The following is a 7314-nucleotide window of genomic DNA, read 5'->3' as shown; positions in this document are numbered from 1 at the left end:
CCCGGTTCTTTTGGGAATTGCAGATTTGAAGGCCGCCAGGCCTGGGTGCCCATTTTGGAATAGCCCCTCCCAGCAATGGCTGATAACGTTCATCCCAAGGATGGCATAGTCAGATTGCAGGCAGTCATCTTCTACTACCACGACTCCCTTAGCAGGAACGTGCACCCCCCCAACCTGGAAGTCCAGTATCGCATAGCCCACATAAGGCAACTTAAGTCCATTGGCGGCCTTCAACGACAGCCAAGGGATTTCCTCTGCCCCCTGAACCTTCTCTTGGTGTAAATGATGGCTGAAAAACGTGCGACTAAATAAGGTGACATGTGTCCGGGCCGGTCGCAGCGCAGACAGATGGGACGGCCCTGGTCATCCCACTTTGGGTTTCTCTCCCGCCGACGTCGTTGGTCATTCCCCCATCTGGACGTCCCTCGCTGTTCGGCCTGTTGGGCCGAGGGTCGATTCCCCCGGAATTGTTGGCGTATTTCCCCCAAAATACTGTCCTTTAAGGTGAGCATTTGTTCCTTGACTTCAGCTAGCACTTCAGCCTTCAGGGTCTGTTTGATTTCCTGCCAGTTGTCTGCAGGGTGGCCAGTATTGGAGGCTTTGGCGGGCGCATAGGTCCTCCTAGAAGTGGCTTCCTCCACGTCGTGGCCCTGTTCGTGCTCAACAGCTTTAGCTTCTTTGCTCACCTCTATAAATGTGAGACTAGGTTGTCGTCGTAGCAGCTTCTGGAGTTCCTGCTGTATGGGTCCCGGTCGTAGACCTGCCACCAGTTGGGAGCGGAGCATCTCGTCGTCATCATCCCGCTCTCCTTCAGCCCTTGGCTCTTTCTTCCGCCACCTGGCAAGACATTCCCGCAATCTCAACACAAATCCACCCACCTCTTCTCCGGCCTGCTGTCTGCATGTGAAAAACTTCGCCCTGAGTTGCACCACCGTGGCTTGTTCTCCATAGAGGTCCGTCAGGGCCTTGAAAATCTTGTCTGGGGTGTTACGGTCATCTGTGGGGAGTAGCAGAACTTCACGCCTTGCGTCACCTTGGAGAGTACTTAAAACAAAGTCAACCTGCTGGGTCTGAGCTCGGTTCTGAGCTCGGATCAAAGTTTCAATTTGCATATGCCAATCATGAAAGCCAATACTTGTTTCTCTATCCCCAAATTTTGGCACCCAGGGTCCCCCTAGGAACCATGGCATCATGATCACATTACTTGCACCCGCTGCATTACTGGGTTGTGGCGCTTCGTCTGTCATTGTCTGTGCTAAGGGAGGATCCTGCCGACTACGCCAAATGTCGATAACGCACTTGTGATAATTTTCCACAATAACTGAATCCTCCCGAGCCACAGACAACACAGAGGCAGTAATATCAGTATAACAATATTTATTAGTACAAACAACATAAAACACTGTTCGGCATAGGGGGAAGCGAGATCTAGATCACCACTAGGGGCAGGAGCACACACAGCACACTAGCACACTGATTGGCCGCCCACAAGTTTCGCCAGCTTAATATGTATACACACACACCAAGAAACCTATTACCATAGCAGCACACACATCGCAAGATAACACACCAAATCTCACTACAAAAATGTCCCACAATGAGCAAATACACAAGGGCACAAAATGCACTCGAAAGTCACCCGCCACACAGTAGGATGAGAGCAGCAGACAATGGCAGGGGATGTAATGTGCTGTCCACCCCTAGGGGCGCCACTCCCCTACCAACAGTCTTAAGTAGAAAGGGAAGACAGTACTGGTCGGGCAGGCCTCCCTCCGACCAGTACAAAAGTATTCTCAAAACAAGCACAAGTTCGATCTGTTCAGCAACTCACGCAGTCCCTATAATGTAGTCGGAGTCCAGTCGGCCGAGGCCACGCCCCCAGGGCTCGAGTTCCAGGAAGATCTCGGGATTCCCTTCGTGACGGTGATGTCATCAACACGAGCCGTGCCGCGGGAATTCCCAGGAGGCAGCTCTCGCAAGGCTCAACAATCAACACTTTATGGGGTGATAGGCTAATGGTTACACTGGCTACATAGGCTACTACAAGGAGGACTTCCCTTAACAGCGAAGGTTGAGAACGTTGACTCTAGCCACCCGACGTCTGATCCAATCAGCTGATCCTCCCGTTGGGGGAATACTCCGTGGTCACCTCAGCACCGCTGCAATGGTAGTAAAACCAGGAATCAGGACACCGCGAGACAGCACTTGGACGGTTCAACTCAAAGCACAGGTAAGGGAATCAACAATCAACGTTCCTTTCGTAAATACTTAGCGTGCGTATTATCAGTAGCCTCGGTCCTCGTAGCCACTCCAGCGTCGCCCGATCAGCTGGCCCTCGGTGCGTCCTTGCGTCGGTTCTCCCCCGTCTCCCCTCCTCTCTTTGCAGGCCTGTATTTGAAGGGAGATACAGCCTATCCGCAAGCCCCAATTTCGGAGACGGCCAGTCAACAATTAGCAGTGTTGGGAGTAATGCGTTACAAAAGTAATGTAATTACTGTAATGTATTGCTGTTTGCGGTAACGCGGTAATGTAAGGCATTACCAAAAAAAAATTGGGTAATATTTACTCGGTACAAACTTCAGTAACGCGCGTTACAATGCATTTTTACCCAAAAGTAAGCGCTTGTTTTGTTTTGATACATATTCGCAAACACCACCGCGAGAACAACAGACGAGAAAAAATCCGCGCAAAATAGTAGAACGTATCTCCTGATACTGGTTGAAGATGACTGTGGCTGCAGCAGACTCAAAGTCGGACTCTATTTGCGGGATGGACATAAGCCTACGCTCATTATTTTTAGCTTGTCAGAGACAAGGATATGAAGAACATAATAGTTAGTGCACTTTGTGTGCGAAACCAAAAGATCTCACTATGCCTCGAGAAATAGCACAAGTCATTTAATGAAACATCTAAAGTGGTGCCACGCTAATCTTTTTTATTCTTGATAAAACACAAACTATGTTCTTTAGTGCATGACAGCTTTGAGCTGTGAACTTGAATTAAAGAGAATAAAGGGATAGAAATGCAGAAAAAGATTGTGTAGCCTGGCAGTGCCACCGCTCCCACCACGCGCATCACGCACTTTGCGTAGGGCACCAAAGGACAGAGGGGGCACCCAAATGTAACCAATGAATAGTAGCTTTACTGCAAACTGCGTTTCACTCTTCATCAATAACGTTTACAATGTCAGAATGCACTAACACCATGGTACATACTTTTTGGGTTCTCTCAATCTCCACCACGTAGTACTAGTAGAATGGAATTGGTGGGTCTTCAATAATTCGTTTCCCAAGCATTTAGGCTACATGAAGCACATGATATGCCAAGTCGACAAAAAATCCATTCAGATAGCTAGGTGGATACCAGGCTCATAATTCACTTTTATTTGCAAAACGAAATGTGAAGCAACATGTCATTGCATACTTTCCAGAGCAATGAAGGCTGCTTAAAACAACTTAACATTGTGCATATTATTGTTAATATTGTGCTATCAATGTAACTCAACAAACAAGGCTTGTAAACAAGAGCTGGCAAAAGGGCATTATGAGAACGTAAAGATCAATGCTCTTAAAGTGACCGTGCACCATTTATAAGAAATTAATGTTAAAAAACACACAGTAATGGTCTGTATAATAGGCCTTTTATTTTACTTTAGGTGTTTGAGTTACCATTTAAATGTCACTCACTCAAAGCCACTCACTTAGGGCACCGACATGGCCAGTAGGCCATCATCTTGACATGTCTTTATTAAGCTTTGATTTACAATAGGCTCTCTATTGAGCAGGCCTAAAGTTACAGTATTTATATCACAATTTACCAGACTTTGACCTTTTGTCGGTTTTTAACAAAATTCTGACTATGATTGTTCCTTGTTTTGCATCATGAGCACTGCGCCTATTGCATTCTTACTGTATGTTGTTAGCCTTAAGCCTATCTCAGTCATTATGCTATACCACATCTCCCTCCATTGGAAGAGCAATGAGCTGCATTGAGCGTAATAAACTGCATTTAGAATGGCAAATCCATATTTCTAGATATTTTGGTGAAAGTAACTTAAAAGTAATGCAATAGTAGTGTAATGCCTTACAATTCAGAGACAGTAATATTATAATGTAACAAATTACTTTGAAATGACAGTAATAAGTAATGCATAGTACATTACGATTTTGAAGTAACTTACGAACTTACGAACGAAACCAAAACATGGACTATGCTATCAGTGGCGCAAAAAGTGGGTATGCGCTATATGCGGCGCATAGGGGCGCAGCTCCATGGGGGCGCCAAAGCGATGGTAAAAAATATATATATATATTTGGTATTTTCTATATGTAGCTACTGCTGTCCGTTTCTAAATAATTTCAACTTTTTCTCAATGTTCTATAACATTTTAGAGGACTAACAGGCTAGAGTAGGCGCCCTATCTCATAAGATTCCATTATAGAATTTTGACATAGAAGAGGGAGTGGGGGCGCCGTGAGCGCTGGGCGAGCAGATAGGCCTACGAGTAGTGAGTTGCCGTCTATGGAAAAAGATGGATACAGCAAAAAAAAGCTGTTGACGACTAAAAATAAAAAAAGAAAGAGGGAAAAGGAGATGGCATGTCATGCAACAGCAGTTAAATAAGTGGACGGTGAAAGGCAACAGGTAGGATTTAAAGTGATGACGTCTGTACTTGGAGGCTTGCAAATATGAACGTTAAAAGACTAACTAGCGTTTGTTAAGCATAACACCGATTGAAACATAGCCTATTCCATTCAGATAGCTAGGTGGCTACCATGCTCATACTGTACTTTTAATGGCCAACTGCAAACAGAAATGTCATGCTAGCAGTAACTCATTACATTTTTCCATAACAATGAAGGCTCCTTGTAATAACTTAATATTGTGTTGTCAATGTGGTGCAAACAAACAAGGCTAGAGTGCCTATCAGCCTTATCCATTGTGAGCATTAGCTGGCAAAAGGACGTTATGAGAACCGTTTAGACTCTCTTAAAGTGGCAATGCACCATTTAAATTACTTATCAAGTATAACATCAAGTTAAACATCAAATTGGCAGCATTTCTTTAAAAACATATTCAATAGACACTAATACACAGTAATAGTGTAAATTATTGGTCTTTTGTTTTGCTTTAGTTTGTGTGTTTTTTTTTTTTTTTTTTTGGGGGGGGGGGCGCCAATATTGTTGTTGCATACCCCTCAAAAATGGGTAGTTGCGCCCCTGTATGCTATAGCGCACCACTTTGTCCAGGTGAATCATGGCTCTTGCACCACACTGAAATTCTGGGGAATTGACAGAATACTGCCTCCCCAACGAGGCGGAGACGTTGTCAGAATGCTACTTCAAAGAGAAGCGTTTTGGATCCATACACTCAACACAGTTGAGCCCCATGGTTTAAATGAAGAATTATGTCTTTCCTGTTTTCTCTAACTATGTCATTTTTTATTTTGATTTATTTTGACTCACGTCTGATTTACACTGACCAATGATGTATGCTTACTTTTCTTTCTACGAGTGCTTGTACTGGTTAATTGCTGTTAATACCCATGCACCCCTCACTACTAACCAATGTCTTGGGAGAGGGAGGGGAGAATGGACTTTATTATCTCTGCAATGTTACCAGTATGATTTGACTCTGAGGAAGACGCAATGCGTCGAAACGTCAGTCGTTTGTGCACCTTAATAAAAAAGTTTAAAAGTTCTCTGAGTGCTCCGGTCATCCCTGGGTGTAGTCTCTCGGACGTGGCCCAGCCAGTCTTTCATACATAATATTAAATTGTTACAAGCAATTATACGTTTCTTATATTAAAAAGGGGATACAATGACAAGCCACCTGGAACCTGCCATCCTCTCTCTCTCTCTCTCTCTCTCTCTGGTGCGCACTCATGATTAGTTCCCAATTAATTAAAGTAAGTAACGTTCAAGTTAGATCTGCTGCATGATCATCTTTGCATGTAACACGGAGTTGGTGCATTTTGACATCGTAAACATTCTCTAAGAGAGAAAAGCAGTTTGCAGTAAAGCTCTTTATTGGCTACATTTTGGTACTTCTGTCCCTTGGTGCCCTTGTGCGTGATGCGCGTGGTGAGAGCGGCGTTACTGTGTAGCAGCCTATATATACAATGTTGAAACATTTCCTATAGTCTCATTATCTATATTGATTATCTTATCTATATTTGCCCAGTGGTTGCGCGGCAGTTGCTATAGGTAATAAGGTAAACCGTATTTTTGCTGCCAATCAACAAAAAGCATGCATTTTATGTGTGTGTAACACAGGATTACACAGGATTTGATGTACGATAAACACAACCAAGAACAAAACTGAATAGCTGTTTCATTTTAAACTAACAGAAATTATAATCAGAAGTTAATTTTCACCAAAAACCGGGACAATTCCTGTCCCGGAAAATATTATTAATTATCCGGGACCGTCACTCAAAAAAGAGAACAATCCCGGGAAATCCAGTAGCCTACATGTGGCAACCCTATCACAAATTAAGTTGAAATAACCAAGGCCTACAGTTTCTTCCGCTGTTGTGTTTTAAGGAAGAATTGAATTAGGCTACGGGTCTGGCAACAATCTAACAGTTTGATTGCCAGGGAGGGTCATGGTGGAACCAGTTCATAAAATGTTGGTAACACTTATGTGCGTGTCCCTGCGATTCTTCAATGGAGAGGGCATACTGGTGTCCCAAAGCAGCAGACAAGCTACGATTCTTGATAAGCTTTAGCCACAAGTCCGTGTGGACGATGCAAGCACAGCCAGAACTACGCTATTCATTCGCCAAGTGAACAAGATCTATGAACGGTATGCTACTCACTCGTGATGGCATATGTTGAGATTGTACTATACACAATCAATAGGTTAAATTCAATCCCTTTAGATAAAAACATGTTTAATCGAAGGCTTAAATGTGTACTATTCTTGCTTCGGCTAGTGCTGTCTGGCGCGGTGGCCAAGTGGTAAGGCGTCGGTCTCGTAAACCGAAGATCGCGGGTTCGAACCCCGTCCGTGCCTCTGTGAGTAAACCCATTCACTTTTGATATAGAGAAAATCTGGAAGTAGCCTACCCGAAAAACAATTCGGTAGAAGAGTTGTGCCGTTTGTCGACTTGTGCTCTCAGAAGCCAAAGCTAAGTAGCGCAGCAAAATAAAGTTATGGCTTGCAAAATGTTGGCCTAAGTAGACAAATTGTAGATGTCGCTTAAGGTAGACTAGCCTACACGTCACGTAGACCCCACATACAATATGGTCATTTAGTCCATTGGTGCTGATTACGATGCCAACTACACTTTTTCGGACATAGAAACAGGCT

The 7314-nt window shown here is 44.1% G+C and overlaps 1 non-coding gene across 1 annotated transcript; it reads left to right on the top strand.

Moving 5' to 3' along the window:
- The first annotated feature begins 6945 nt into the window (after positions 1-6945).
- trnat-cgu (transfer RNA threonine (anticodon CGU)) lies at positions 6946-7017 on the top strand. The gene has a single exon. It is a non-coding gene; the product is annotated as a tRNA-Thr (tRNA).
- Positions 7018-7314: the final 297 nt, after the last annotated feature.

Source organism: Alosa pseudoharengus, unplaced genomic scaffold (genome assembly GCF_046254945.1).
Source record: "Alosa pseudoharengus isolate Yale_2024_CS ecotype anadromous, Long Island Sound unplaced genomic scaffold, YU_APseudo_1.1 YU_APseudo_1.1_scf_4, whole genome shotgun sequence".
In the NCBI taxonomy this organism is placed as follows: Eukaryota; Metazoa; Chordata; class Actinopteri; order Clupeiformes; family Clupeidae; genus Alosa; species Alosa pseudoharengus.
This window is presented reverse-complemented; position numbering and strand designations above follow the sequence as displayed.